This window comes from Lonchura striata, chromosome 6 (assembly GCF_050655825.1).
Source record: "Lonchura striata isolate lonStrDom1 chromosome 6, ASM5065582v1, whole genome shotgun sequence".
Taxonomy (NCBI): Eukaryota; Metazoa; Chordata; class Aves; order Passeriformes; family Estrildidae; genus Lonchura; species Lonchura striata.
Window position 1 is genome coordinate 18,575,761 of NC_140708.1, and position 16,199 is coordinate 18,591,959.

The 16,199-nt window shown below is 35.1% G+C and overlaps 1 protein-coding gene across 50 annotated transcripts in view; it reads left to right on the forward strand.

Annotated features, from left to right (window-relative positions):
* Nucleotides 1–16,199, forward strand: part of KCNMA1 (potassium calcium-activated channel subfamily M alpha 1) — a 428,996-nt gene that overhangs the window by 254,337 nt on the left and 158,460 nt on the right. The window lies entirely within an intron of this gene.

Consider the following 16,199-nt stretch of genomic DNA (forward strand, 5'->3'; position numbering starts at 1 on the left):
ACATTTAAAGTAAAACTTACTTTCCAACAGGCATTTGAGTTGCTGCAATGTTAAGTCTAGAAGGTAATGTTGTGACAAGTATATATTCGCCTAATCCATGACAGATTTTTATAGATATTGTTGCATTCATTTGTGACAATACTCTTCTCCATTGATGAAAAGTCAAACAAGTAGCCAAAAGACACTGGAACAGAGCAGAAGCACAGGGACAGCACTAGTTTCAAGTGTCATTAGTGTCTGTCATCTGACATGCATAGAGACTGTGCTCTTGCGTCCCTGTCTCTGTGAACTCAAAGCAAACAGGATAATTTAAATCAACTGCTCCCAGTCTGCGTCTGTCTGTGAGTCGCACTTAACATTGCACAAAAAAGTGACCCTAATAACATTCTGCTCTGATGAGGAGGGGTGAAAGGCAGGGAGGGAATCTTGATTTGTTTTTTTTTTTTTTTCATGTGTGAATGAGTGGCAGGCTTAGCCCAAATGTAGTCCTAGTTTCTGAATTTTGAGAAGCTGTTGAAAGTTAATATCATAGCTGATAACAGTTATATAGCTTTAAAAAGTGGTTATTACTGTATTTGCCAGGCTGGATGGACTAACTTGACTTTTTCATCTATAACCTGACTGAGCAAGGATGTACCTTCAGTGGCAGAAAATAAATAATCCAGTCCTAAATTTATAGTTAAATACATGTAAATGTTACCTATAAATGAATGCATATTATTGCTATCCTGCTTTACACAATTCCAAGCCCTGCTTGTCACTAACTTAGTCGCTTCATTACCAAGAATTTCATCCTTATATATCATTGTTTAGCATTATTAGGCAGAATATTAATAGAAATATTAAATAACTTAGGTCAAGAGCACACTCCTGACAAGATTTCCAGGGAAGACATGCCAGATACATTTTATGACTTCCTGAGGTTTAGTCCGTTTAATGAGAGCCATGGCAATGCTGAGTAAATTACATCAGTATTTATAATTCTGTCACTCAAACATGTCATTTAATGGAAAAGCAAATGGCACATGATGCTTTTCTAAATGTATATTTAACTGTAATTATCTTGACTTAATTATTTTGTAGTAATACTTAATAACATTGTAGTAGAATTCTTTGTCTGAGATTAATTAATAGGCTCATGGTTATTTTTTTTGAACTTATGGAAATAACATGAACTTTTTTCTGGAGCTTCTATAAACTACACGTGCCAGACTTGCCTGGAATCAACTCTAAGTAGCTCACAGAGCTTTAAAAACTATTGGATGCAAGTTACCCATACATGATGACTTAGAAATATCTGGCTTAACATATGTGTTTATTTGCATTCTCCTTAGCCACAATAGGAAGGCATGTATGCAGTCATTACATGACTGGCTTTTTTTAAATTATGAAATAATATATGCATGGGAAACTTCTGCATTTTCTCCATCATTACTGAAATGTCCACCATGTTTCTAGTCATGCAATGCTATGACTGATGATGTCTTTGCAATGCAGTAAGTCTATGATTGGTTACTATTTTTCATAAAAGTTTTATTCTTTTTGTATTCTGCTGTTTTTAAACTGAAAAAAATATATTACTGTTTTGGACTGGCTTTTTTACTTTTTTTTAATTTTATTTTTAAGAATAGCAAAATGTTATAAGTGTTTTCATTTAAGCGACCTAAATTTGAATTCCTAGTAAGATTTCCTTGTCATATAACCAACCCTCCCTTCATTGAAACACTCAATATTCTTTCAGGGTTATAATATTTAGAACTTCTACAGGTATATTAATGCTCTTCAGCATATGTTTTTCAGGTACTGTGCTGTAAGTCAAGCTGGTTTTATGTATATTTCATACAAAGGAATATAAGCAGCTAGACGTTACATTAGCTGGTGTAGCCAAATTATTTGTTGTCATTGTTGCTTGGTGTTCTGTGTCATGCTTTTTCTGGCCATCAGTCCATAAATGTTAAAGATCTCGGTCTGCCAAGTTTAGTGATTGAGAAACACAGAATGCTATTTTGTTGTAGACTGACTGCTAAATTTGAAGTTGTTTATATTAACGGATTTTAACTTTGCTCATATTTAATTCAGTCATACTTCCCTCTAGGATAATAACAGGATAAAGGATTTATACTGAAAAGTAAATCATTGCAATTTCCTTTAATAGCCAAACATTTTGTATTTTTTTAAAAGATATTATGTAATTTTCTTCTCTCTATATCCTTTTTTTGTCCAATTAAAGTACATTCTCAGTAACTAGATGTTATGTGAAAAGGACTATTTTCCTTTTATCCTGCTTTTTATTATCAGTTTAATTACTTTCTGACTGCCCTTGGATTCTCTAATGGTTTCAGTGGTTTTTCTGACTCTAATTAAGTTCCTCTGCTTAAATGAAGGCTACCTGGCCTGTTGAGTTTTCTCTTTAGTAGAATGTGGAATAATACTGTAAAAGGAGAGAGCCCATTCCCTTGAACTGCTGAGGGACCCCATAAGTATTCTGTCTTCTGGCATTTGTGTTTACTTGAATGAGGGGCAGTTAAAAATGCTTTTAGTGTCACATTATCATCAGTCAGATGATTTCCAAATTTTCTTGAGCTATCTACAGCATGTAACTGGCTCGCACACTTTCTTTAATGATAATATGAGAGATTAGTTTGATTTCTTTTTTAATTTGACTGTTTTTTATGTCAGCTGAAAGATCAATTAAAAATAAAATTTCATTTCTTGGCTCCCAAGTGGTATGTTAATATGTATAATTCCTTGTAGACATTCAGTCTAGTCTTTATACAGTATCCCATAGTTATTCCCCTGCAAGCTTCTTCCATTGATTTTTGACTGTGTTTTAAAATATTTTGAATCTAAGTTAGTTTGTTGCTGAGTGGGATATTTTCAACTTTGAATTTTGAATGCTTGTCATTTAGAAGCAACTTTATAAGTAATATAATTGATATCAATACTAAATCCAAAACTAGAAGTCCTTATACCTAGAACATGACAGTATATTTTGGCATTTTTAACATGAGTTCCATGTTTTCTGGTTACTGGTTTTGATCTTTAGCTCACTTTGTATTTCTAATTTCTGTAAAACTGCTCAGAGGAATTATTTTATCTTCTAAACACTGGACCAAATGTACTGCAATGCCCGTGTAGTTCTCATTAATTCAGCACCAGTTGTCTGATGTGTGCTGTGGTGCACGAGTGTGGGTTTATGTGGAATTAAGAAAAGATGTATTTTTCAGTTTAACTATTTAAAAACCCCAAACTGCATATCTGTGTTCCTCCTGACTTTTTTGCAAGACTGAATTAATCAAAAGCAAATCCTACTGACACTGGAATTGATATAAACAGATGCAAAGATAGTTGGGCTTTCACTAGAAAGATTAGAAGTTAAGAATTCCATACGAGACTTGAGAAAGTTCTTTTGCGTCTGTTTTTTTCTGCATATCAGAAGTCCCTGATGGAACTGATGTACCCACCTGAGACTAGAGGTTTATTTAAACTGGATCATTCATATCCTTCCAGTAATCTTTTGGCAATTCTTTCACTCCATTTTATATATATATGAAACTAAGAAAAGTTAAGAGAGAATTTGATTAAGATTTTTCACACTTGTTATAATTTTGCATTCAAAAGGGGAAACTTTGCTAATATGTTTATTTACATGCACTGCTTGACCATCACCTGAGAGGTCTAAACCCCACTGGGATTAGGGAAGATGACTTCTTCTGCTCTGAGTATCAATATGAGAAAAGCAGCTGGTCAGAGCCTGCTGCTGGTAACACCAAGGGTGTGGGCTCGGTCCCTGTCTGGGCCACTTACCTGGGAGTTGCACTTGATCAGGTGGGTCCCTTCCATCTTAGAATATTCAGTGAATCTGTTAAGCTTTGACCTTCCTGCTCATGTGACATTTCAAAATTAATGGTTGAATGGCTGAAAATCTGTTCCTTTATCCACTATTCTGTCTTTACAGTTGCAGTATTTTGCTATACAAGACAGTATATAGAGAAGGAATATTTGGGAATTGTTCTTACAGCTGAAATATTTAAGGCTTTTTCTGAGGTTTTGAATTGCAGGATATTTATACCATCTGGCAGTTTCCTACGATATTAACTTAAGTCAAAAGAACAGTATCCTTCATAGCTTGTCACATTTTGCCACTTGTTTCACATCAATTTTTTGAATGCTTAACATTCTCTAGTAATTCTGTATTTATATTCTTACATTATACAGGGCTTACACTTAATTCACTGCTGACCCACAGATATTTAGGCTTCATTAACCTTGTTAACACCTTCAACAGTGTTTAGTATCATACTATCTCAAATTCTAAGTGAAAATAAAAACACAGCAGAGTAATCCATAAAATGAAGGATATATTTCTGCACCACAAAAATGTCTCTGAAGTTATTGACTCCTCCATAGCTTCTTGCACTGTGGTGGCTCACCTAATGGATTGCCAGAAAGTTTGCCAATAAAGCTAACAATGCTCAGAGGGCAGGATTTACATGTTCTTTAGATCTGCTTCATTTGAGGACTTTTTTGTTGCTTTTCTTAGTTTCTTCTGTTCAGGGAACTTTTTAATTTGCAACAGTATTAAAGAAGATGCTGCTAAACGTGAGAGTCTGTTTTTGTTTCTTTCAAGCATTTAGTTAACTGTTTTTGTAAAAGTTAGTACATTGTGTTTATAAATTGTATATTGTTATTAAAGATTTTTCTCTAAATCTATCTAGTGATCTTTTCTGCTTTGATATGTATAGAGGGATATGAAGTAAAAAAATTACATTTTCTTGGTATTTTAGGTTTCAGCTATCTAAGCTTAACTTGACTTCAAAATTGCACAGGCATTTTCCAGAAGCAGGCTTTCCTGTGTTATCTCCCCTAATGCGACTTTGATTCAAAAGCTGAATGTTGGAAAAACAGAGTATTTCACTTTATAATTTCATTTGTTTGTTGCCAGTAAATATATAACATGTGGCAGATTAAAAAAATAAAAGAATAATGCGTATTTTAATTTTAAAATAGCGTTCAAAAAGAAAAATGAGGGCTTCTGCTTAAGTTAAACTGCTATAAAACTTTCTTTCTCAAGCCATTTTCTTGTTGCAGTTATAGGTGACTTAGGGAAATTATTTAGCCATCTTTTAAAATCACTTATAAAATAAGGCAGATGGAACTGTGCAACATGGACGGGTTTAGTACACATCATTTTGTTAAGCATTATCTTTCAAGGAGTGCTGGTTTTATTCAAAATAGTAATATTGAAGCATCACTGTGGACGTTGAGCTGAAATGAATCAGCTGTGTATTATCTGAGGTGTGAAGTTCAATTTGAGGAGGTTTTGCAATAAAGTTGGGATATCTAGCAACCATAATCATCATAATCAGAAGTAAATTTCTGTAGTCCCTTAGAAGCACAGGTGACTGGGAGCAAAATGCTTTGAGATTTTTGAGCTACTCAAAGCTCTCCAGTCATTAGTTCTCCATTATCACGTTGTTACTCTGCTTCTCAGTCGAAATGATCTGTCAGCTTGTTTGTCTCCTAATTGCCGATTGTGTTTTCCTTTGATCACCCCACACCACGTGGAGCGTTTTCCTACAGAACTGAGGGAGCTGCAGTGCGGGGGAGCCGTGGTGCCCCGCGGAGCGGCGCCGGTGCCTCGCCAGGCCGGGCGCACGCAGCGCTCAGTGCCAGCCCCACCCGCCGCCCTGCAGCCCCTTGGCCGCTCCAAGTGTCCTTTGCCTCAAGACACGGAGGAACTGCAGCTGGCGCTCCACGTGGGGCTGGAGCTCATAACCTGGAGAGCCCAGCAGAAGGGATTTTTTTGCTGAGAGCTAGCTGGAATATTAGCAGCCAAATAGAGCACTGACACTACATGCTGAAAGTGAAGTGAGGATTATTTTCGTATTTAAACAGTTTGTTCAATTTTACTTAATTCTGTTGTGGGATGCTTTTCTCTGAAATTAATCAAGGGAGCTAGTGAAGTTCATTGCAGTGTTGTGACAGCAGAAGAAAAAAATCACAGCAGGATAAATATAAAAACCTAACATGGTTTGAATAGCTTACACAACTGTCACTATTTTATTTTATTTTATTTTATTTTATTTTATTTTATTTTATTTTATTTTATATTTTATTTTATATTTTATTTTATTTTATTTTATTTTATTTTATTTTATATTTTATTTTATATTTTATTTTATTTTATTTTATTTTATTTTATTTTATTTTATTTTATTTTATTTATTTTTTAAAAAAAACAGCCTTTGAAAATCTTTCCTATTCAACATTCATCTTCCCTGATACCAAAACTTCTAAGTCCTGGAGGGGTTCTTACCAATATATGTTAGGGCTGCTGTAGGTAATGGGGGTAAAAGTTCAATTTTTAATTACAAACAGAAGTGATTAGTTAATTATGTAAGTAAATAAATTCAGATAATTTTTATTAGTAAATATTAATTTTTTTGTTGTAGATGTATAATTTATATATATTTTATGCAATTTCATTATTTTAAATTTAGATATTTACTTCATAATTAATGAAGTGTTTCTTAATTGCTAATGTGGTTGGGACAATACTAACACTATGAAAAAGTTATCTTCATAGTGGCATTACTAGTGTGCAGGCAATATATGTCATGATGGTGTGGCAGTCAATGAACGTCTGAGTTTCTACATGTGTAATATTGTGAATATGAACTAAAAGGAGATGGGATCCTTTATAAAGCAAATTATATGATTTGGGCTTTTCTTTTCTGTTAAATTCCATATTTGTTTTTTACTGTGTTTCACTTTCCTTCCTGTTGTGGGCAAAGTGTAGATATCAGCACTGTAAAAGCAGAGACATCTGGAAATATCATCTGAATTCTTTCATGTTCACTCTCACCTGGGAAATTAATCCAGAGAGAATTTTACATCATTGCATGTGGGGCAGATCCTATAAGAAATATGCTGCATTCAGTGGAAAATAGCCAGTGATACATAGATTTGAGGAGCAGAGTCTTCTAGGAAAATTTCAGACACCTATTTTACTAGGCACTGTCTCTAATCTATTTTGATAGTGCACAGAAATTTATCTTCTCTTATTGATTGGGTAATATCAGCCTTTAAGGGAAGCATTTCTGTGAACCTGAAAATGAGAGAATTTTCTCCTCAGTAGGCAGATCACAGCTTTTCTGTCATGAATTTGAAGAGTTTTAAATGCTCCTTCCTTTACTGGCTTTATTCTTGAGTCAGTCTTAGTGATGAATTGACACTTGCAGTTCTCAGACCTCATGTTTAAACATGATGCACTATTGAGGAGGTGAAGACTATTAGTGCTGATCGGGGTGAAATAAAGGATGCTGAAACATGGTGCCTGGATCTATGGAACAGTTGTGTTTGCAAAAAGCAGTTAGAACACCATAATCTTTAATTTCTGTGGAGTTTTATGACTAAATTCTTAATCCTACAGCTGGTCTGAAATACTCTGTTTATTGTTAGTACAATATAAATTTACACAATGTGCAAGGAATCATTCTGTACACTGAGTAAAAGGCTATTGCTTCACCAGGACAAGCATAAACATTTTTTGAATATTTGTCATCCATCTGGTCAGAAAATGGAATTAATGTTTGTTGCACCTGGATTATAACCACATACAGAGTTTTGTGGTGTATCATTTTCATAACTGTTTTTTCATAATTAATTTATCAATATGTATCTGCTCATATCCATTCTTTAACTATTTTATTTGTGCAACTTGAAGGCTAAAGAGGCTCACTGAATAGGATGCATTATATCATACCAGTTGAAATGAATTAGAAGTGAAATACTTGACTTCTTTTCAAGCCCTATTTCATAGTATGCTCATTGTTTCTTTGACAGTTATGGCCTGTGCCTTGTGACTCACGAGAGCAAAGGCAGAATTGCAAGTCTTTTTTTAAATCAACCTCCTGCAGCATGAGTCAGGCTTTAGATCTGGCCTTTGCCCTTCCTTTGCCTTTGTTCTTATCATTTGTTCTGCCCTATGGTTACAGCCTCTCAAAATAGCATATTCCTGATTTTAGTGCAATTTGTTCCTGATGAATGCCAAGGAAAATTATATAAGATGCTAACTTGTGATTTTTCAGGAAGGGAAGCCTCTTTATATTGAGTTGTAATGGTCACTTTAGAAAGCAACCTCCAAATTTCCAACCTTCTGTGCGACCTTCTTTGTAAGGTTAGCTTTCTGAGGTTTAACCTCTTATTTCAAGGGTCATTTTTGTTTTAGTAGCACCATCAGTAAAGTTTACAATGAATATTTTTCTTCCCAAATCAAAAAATTTAAAAAGGCATATTTTCCATCTATTTTGAATATGGACTTGCAGTATCTGGAAATGTTTACACAACTGTAATATTAAAAAATAGAAAAATGAGAGCTGAATAAATTCTTTGCATTCTTAACTCTCTTTTATCCACTAGGTAAATATGAATGCTGGTTATTCTTCCCTTCATGGTTTCAATAGTTTGTTAAAAATGGCACCAACCTCACTTTGGTGGGATAATACTTCTTTTGTAATATAAGATGTTTACGAGTTAATACTCCCTGGTTTATGTAAAGATCTGCTCTTCATTTACTACTGGCTCTATCTGTGCTTGCTTTATGGAATATGACACAGTTGTTGCCTGAAGTGGTGTAAAGCAAGAAAGTGAAAGTTTCCCTATCAAGTGACTGATTTTATTCTTGCTAATGCCAAGCTTTCTGAAAATGGTTTAATAGCTTAAGACTTTGAGACTAGGAGATAAAATATGAATAATGCAACTACATGCGTTTCCTCATGAACTCAAAACTGGATTGTAAAATTACCTTCTAAATAATTTAGTGAGATTAATGAGTGGTAAATTCTTGGCAGAATGAGCATTATTCTGGTTTTGTCATAATCCAAAGCTGTACTAAAAAGCAGTTGTTGACCAATCTGTAAAGCTTTTCAATTCAGACATAGCAGGTTATTTTTTTCCTTTCTATGAATAATACTTTGACCATTTTTGAAATAGCACCAATGAAAATTTTATGGGCCATTTTGTGTACAGCAAATGACTTTTACATTGTTGTTTTAGAAGTAGCAATTTTAAAGAGAGAAAAGGTAGTATATGGAAAATTCTGTTTTCACTTACTGTAAATTAAATTAAAAATGAATTTTCAAGGAGAGAATAGTCATAGGATATAATACAGTTATTTTTCTCTGCAGCAGGATTCTCCTTGGCAGGTTTCCTTGTGTTTTGCGTTTTTTTGCAGATTAAGCTTTTGAGCACAACTGTAAGCAAATAGTATCCTAAAAAAGCACAGCAAATGCATCACCCATGTATAACCTGTGTTTTAAGGGACAATGATTTGATACCCACTTCTACCCACTACACTGGTTTTCCAAAGAAGGATCTAATCTTCCCGTGCTCTCCTTCAAGCTGATGTAGCAAGTACCTAGTCCCTGAATAGCCAAAGGTAAAGTGGAGCCTAGCTGCTGACAAGTCTTGCTTTCTTCTCCCTCAATAGCTTCACATTTGGATGGACTTTGAAAGCAAGTTGTTATTTAATTATAGCAGCACTTCCATAAGTATGTAAATCTGTTTTTATTACTAGTTCAAGGAGGGTATTGGAGTCATGTCCTTCAAGGGTATGCTTCTGTAGAAAATATTAAAAACTTCACTTGTAAGTAGCTTGAGTTCATTGAAGGCAAAATAGGCTGCTAAAAGTCATTCTAGAGCTCTTTATTAACAGAATGTTTGTTGATTAGTTTGGATTAAATACTTCAGTGCATATTGCAGACATTTCAGGTAGTGCTGATAACACAGAGTTAAGGAGTTTTAGGTCTACCTCAGACTATGAGGCCAAGGATCACAGGGGTAGGAAACTAATATTCTACTGATGCACCACCTTGATGTGCTTAATTGCACTCCAGAATTCCTCTCAGATGCTCATCTGAGCTAGAATACCTTAAAAGTATTTTTCTGGATAACTGAAAAAAATTAGTCTACAGAGAACAATTTTCTGCAATCTAATTTTACATCCTATATTAAAAAAATTGGCCAAGTAATAGAATGATATTATAGATGGTAGCAAACTGTAAATGACACTGAAAACAAGAAGCTGTCTTGGTTAATCGGGTTGTAGAACAAAATACTAAAAAATAATAATTTGGAAAGCAGAAACCTTTGCACAGGAAAGTAGTACCAGCAGCTTTGTGTGGCTGTCTGTGATGTTGAAGAATGCTTCTCAGCACAATATGCCATCATCCTGCTGCTGCTCAAATTCGTATACCTTTTCTTTTTTAAACTTGTGGAGCAGGTTTATTTTAGATTTGTGTCATTTAATTTATGTTTTCAAATTTTGATTTATGCAACAGATTAAGCAATGCACTGACTGAAAAGAAATTGATAAAAATCTGGCTATGCCAAGAAGCTGAGGAGTTAAAAGAAAACTGTCAAATTGTTGAAACCATAATAATAGGTTATATAAACTAAACAGCTTGGCTCTTGCTATTTATTACTTAGGTCCTGTTTTCCTTCAGAGACGTTCCAGGCTTTCAAGGTAAATGGATTCTACACCCAAACATTTGCTGTACTAAGTATAAAGTCCACTAATTATAGGTTTAAAATTGGATAATAACAAGATTATAATACTAGTCAAAAGGAAATACAGAAAGAAAGAAAAATAGTGTGCCTTATATGGTAAAAAGTAAGTAGGATGTGCATTCAGTTTGAGCTGTACAAGATGTGATTAGTAACACAGATAAGTACTACCCCATTCACATCTTTTCAGTTGGAGAGGAATGATTCAAGTGCTCACAGATAAATCCTGGATGTTTGTCAGCATGCAGACATAAAACTCATCCCTATAGATTTAATGGAACCTGACTGTTGTGACCAGTGGGAACATAACCGGGTTGTTTTTGTAAGAACATAGTGTTAAAGGTTACAATGCAAAGGACTTACAGAAATGGTTTGCTTTACTATCTCTATGTTATTTATAATTGGAAATTTTTGTGTACTACAATCCCCTTTATATTTGGCACTCCACCCCTTAATAACATTCCCAAAATGCTTTGAAATCCTGTGTATTTCATATAAGCACATGATGCAACCTATTTTTGTGTCTGCTTTGCATTGTACTCCAGATGGCATTGCTATATTTGTGGGTCTTCTGAGGCCAAAAACAAAGGGAAAAAGAAAGGAAAAGAAAAAGGAAATGATAAGCATATTCCTCAAAATGAAGATAGCTTTATACAATGAAGTTCGTGTATTATGCTCAAAGCAGGACAATTCATGAAGAAAATCTATCATATGTACTGGAAGATGATGATTACTCTTAATTTGTAGAGCTTTATCCACTGAATGAGGTGGTAGTTGACTGAACAAAACTCTAATTTTGTGAATATTCATAGAGCAAGTCTGCCTGAGAGAGCTATGGATTTCATTATTCGTGCTCATGCTGGATGGCTAAATTGTTTTGTTTTGAATTCTTTTTCCTTCAGTAAGATAGCAGTCATTAACTGGGGCTGGAGGAAGGGTTGTTGTGTTTATTTGTTGGAGGTTTTTTAATTTCATCTGGGATAAATCCTGTAAGAGTTGGCTGATTATATGACCTCTGCCTTCTGCATACTAACTTTAACTGGAAAACAGATATGTGAACTTGCCAAAGAAACTAATACACAGTAAACACTTTCCTTTATGTGAATATATTATAAGAACTATATTCTTTGCTAGAGTTCTCGGTCATTCCAAGTGAACAGCATCATGTTTGTAGGTTTTGAATCAGTGGGTGTGGTTCTTTGATGTATCTGAAAGAAGCTTATGTGGTAATATCCGGATAGAAATGGCTTTTAAGCTCTAATACATCTCGGATCAGAGGAGCATCTGCACTGCCTGCTTGCTTCTGTGATTTGTTTTGCCCATCCAGTTTGTGATAGCCTGTTTTGTGAAGCTGAGTTTTGTATTTGAACTCATTCTGTTTGTTTCAAGCTAACGGAAATGGACTAGATTATACTGAATTATCTTTTGATAACAACTGGTAAGGGGGAACATTATCTTGTGTCCAGTTAAACGAATCTATTTCTAAAGAGAAGTTCTGTTAAAGAGCTGTGAGCTGTCTCTCCGTATTGATACTAAATTAGCAAAAGGAAGGGTAAATATATGACCATCTTTGAAGTTAGTGAATGCTGTGACTGAAGACTCCATCACAGTACTTCCTTGCAGTGCTTCTGGAGCTGAAGATACAGTCATGATTCCCAGCAAGATTTTAGTCTACCACAACCCTTCTGGGGGCACGCGTACAGAAACGTACAAAAGTACTAGAAGGCGTAAAAAATCTCATGGAGAATTGTTCAAAAATGGATATCGTGTCAAACCTGGGCATAATATCCCTGAAAAGGAAGAGCAGCGTACTTTGCGAAACTCCTTGGTGTCTTGTTATAGGGTCGGCTCATACTGGGGTAAGGTCCAACTCTGAACTTTTTCTTCAGAACTGTAGTTTGTTATACTGTCTCTGGTGCTAGTATTACTATATCTTCTGAAAAAGAAATTCTGTTTTATTTTTCGACTTAAAAAAAGGATGAAGTATTTCAGTTGATTTGTAGGAAGAATTCTTTCCCAAACTTACTGGGAATTTACTCCTATCTCCCCAGCAAGGGCTTCATTGTTCACCTAGAATCAAATACTCCAGTCTTTATTGAAGGATGGAATTTTATATTCTGCAGTGTTGGTGTTATCAAGAAATTTTGTTTGAAACTACTGTTATTTAAAAGTTGTAATAGCAAGTTGAAGGAATGTACAGTAGAGAGATTTATTCTACACTTGATTGTAGTTTTACTGTCCTGGTCGTAGAGCATTGATGTTTTTCATGCTGCAGGCTATTTTCCCCACTTGTACTGTTGCATAACAGAGGTGGGGAAACATATAAAAATATTTTATCTGGGTTGGTTCCAAGAATGACAGATCCTTTTCCTCCCATTCTCTTTCTTCTTGGTTTTTTTTTTTTTTTTTTTTTTTTTTTTTTTTTTTTTTTTGAGCTTTAATTTTCAAGCCTATCTATAGGGAGTAAGATCTCAGAAAAATCTGCTGCACTCTGTGAAGATGATCAAAATGGGATTATTTTGCTTCCTAAAATTTATCCCTCCATCCTGTCTCTTGAGAAAGGTTCCTAAATATGGATTCTGGGGTTTTTTTCTAACTTCAGTAAACTGTGTGGTCTTAATGAAATCTAGGGTGGACGTAGCCAGTGATAGGTTTGATGAAGATATGGTTCTGCTAAATGGGTGACTGGTTTGTCAGGAATAGAATTGGTAAGCAGAATCTCTTTGTATTGAACTCTTACACCAATATTTTGGACATCCTAATGCAGTAAAATGGTGATTACATATCTCATTGGTGAGAAACAGTGAAATGCTTGGTGCTGTTCTTGTCTATTGACCTCTCATGTTGAATGAAGAAATATCCCAATGTCTGTTTCTATTTATTAGAATCTTATTAAAATCATATAAATCATTATTTCCTTGCCTTTTCCTTTAAAGATGTGAAATAGTACAGTCTCCCTATTTTGGTGGGGGTGGAGTTTGGGGTTTGTAACCTATAGCTAATTCTGGTTGCTTCTGCATATTAATTCAGTGGAAAGCATCAGTTCAGCAGAGAAGGTACAAAACTGTCTGACAGGAAAATACCCTATTGCCTTTAAAGTCAAAAAAATCTCTAAATAATGGTCTTTACTTTGCTGTAAACTTTATAGATAAAATAATTTTCTTCTGTAATTGTGTTGCTACTGGCACATAGTTTATTGGCCACATTGGGATCACTATTCTGTTCTAAAGAATCCATCCATTTTACTGAGTCCTTACTAAAGAGTCAGAAAAAAGTGCTATATTCTAGATGTAGCCTGGTAGTTCAGCATAGTATTCTTCTTACTGAACAGATAATTAATTTCTCTAAAACTGATTTCAGGGGTTTCTGGCAATATGCAGCCTCTCCTAGTGACCATCTTTTGCAGATTTTACATGTTACATGGTTGAACACCATGATATGAAATAATATTAGACACATATTGTATATTTTCAGTGTATTTTGAAAATGGTCTGTTTGCTGCACAGGCAACACAGTAACTAAACAAATAGTTTTGCAGCAAAGACAATAATCCTGTAGAAAAGTTGAGGGTTTATTTGAATCATCATACCTACAACTCAGATTATTGTAGTAGAGGCAAAACTATGGACTACAAGACTTTGTCTCATATTGTTTAAGGAATCTGTCTCATCTTATTTAAGGAATCTGTTCATATTATTTATAATAATTATTTTTTTTTCTGGTCTTGATGTCTATGAATAGCTTAGCTTTGTTCTGGATATTGTGGCTGAAATAAACTCCAGTTTCTAAACATATTTTAATAATCCATTTAGAAGCAGAACGCTGAAAAATTCTAGAGGTTCTTCTTTTTTTATCTGTGTATTTTTTCTCTTATTAGAGAGATTTTTGGGGTAGATTAAATATTTTAGTACTTATTTTTTTGTATAATTTCTAGTATAGCAGATTGTATTCTATTCTGTCAGATCCCATAAGAAAATTCAAATGTAAAACTCTTTGCTGAGAAAAAGATAAGTTACGTGATGGAGAGAAAGTAGCAAGCACTTCTTGAGAATTCTGTTTAGCAGTTTACAATTAACTTTAGCAGACAGGGTCCATGAAATGTGCAGAATTAGAATGGACTTCACTGTAATTCATAAGAAACTTGCTATATCTCAACTCTTGATTAAATCATTTAAATGTAAACCAGTTTTATAGATATTTCATAAGAAAACAAATTCTTCTTCTCCATTTGCATAAAACACATTCCCAAATATTGCTAAGGAAAGAGAGCAGTATACATTTGTATACATAGCTGAAACAGCTTTGGGAAAGGGGGTATTTTTGTTAGTGCTCCTATTAGTGAATTTTGCTTTCTATTTTTCATGTATAAACAAGTATCAGCTGTTTCTATTCTTGGTAAGGGAGTAGACCTGAAAGAGGTAACCTGTTCTGAGTTGTGAGACAGTGGGTTTGAGTGCATCCTTAGCAAGAGTGCAGAAAACACCAAGCTGAGCGGTGCAGTTGGCATGCCTGAAGGGATGGGATGTCATCCAGAAGGACGTGGACAAGTTTGAGAAGTGTGTCTGTGGGAACTTTCTCAGGCTCAACAAGGCCAAGTACAGGGTCCTGTGTCTGGGCTGGGGCCACCCTCAGCATCAACACAGGCTGGGTAAGGAAGGGATTGAGAGCAGCCCCTGCAGAGGGTTGGGTGTGCTTGTAGATGGAAAGCTGGACATGAACCAGCCATGGGAATTTGCAGCCCAGAAATCCAGTTGTGTGCTGGGCTGCATCCAAAGCAGTATGGGCAGCAGGGCAAGGGAGGAAAATCTACCCTCTTCTTCATTCTTGTGATCCCCACCTGTAGCTCTGCATCCAGCTCTGGGGCCCTCAGCACAAAAAAAGGGGATGCAAGACCTTTCTGTGAGGAAAGGCTGAGAGTTGGAGTTGTTCAGCCTGGAGGAAAGAGGGATTTTGGGAGACCTTTTTGTGGCCTTTCAGTGCCTGAAGGGAGCAGACTTTTTAACAGAATCTGCTTCAATAGAAGAAAGGGTAATGGTCTCAATATAACAGAGAGTTGTTTAGATTACAGATAAGGAATTTTTTCTTTTACAGTGAGCATGGTGAAGCTGGAACAGGTTACCTAGAGAGGTGGTAGATACGCTGACCTTGGAAGCGTTCAAGGTCAAACCAAGCAGGGCTCTGAGAAACCTGATCTATGTGCTCATTGCAGGGATGGTTGGGCAAGATGACCTTGAAAATTCCTCCCTACCCAAATTATTGTATGATTCCATGAAAATCACATAAAATAAAATACATGTAGGACTATAATAGCAGATCTGTTTGTGCCTAGGAAACTTCAGGATACTGGAAAGAATTAATTATTCACCACGTAATAAATATTTCAGATTTTATAATTGAAGCCAGCTCTATTTTGTATTTAACATGTCCAAGCAAACTCTCTACTGTTCTGGTTTTTTTCCCTAATTCTATTCTATGAATGAAAGTTTTTAAAATTATGTGGGCTGCAGCAAATGCAGAACTTCGCCTATAGTGATTTTCTTTTCCCACAAAAAACACATTAAACTCACAGTATTTTTCTTCTATCATTTGATCTCTCAGCTATTAAAATGTAATTTAACCCTTATAAGGGT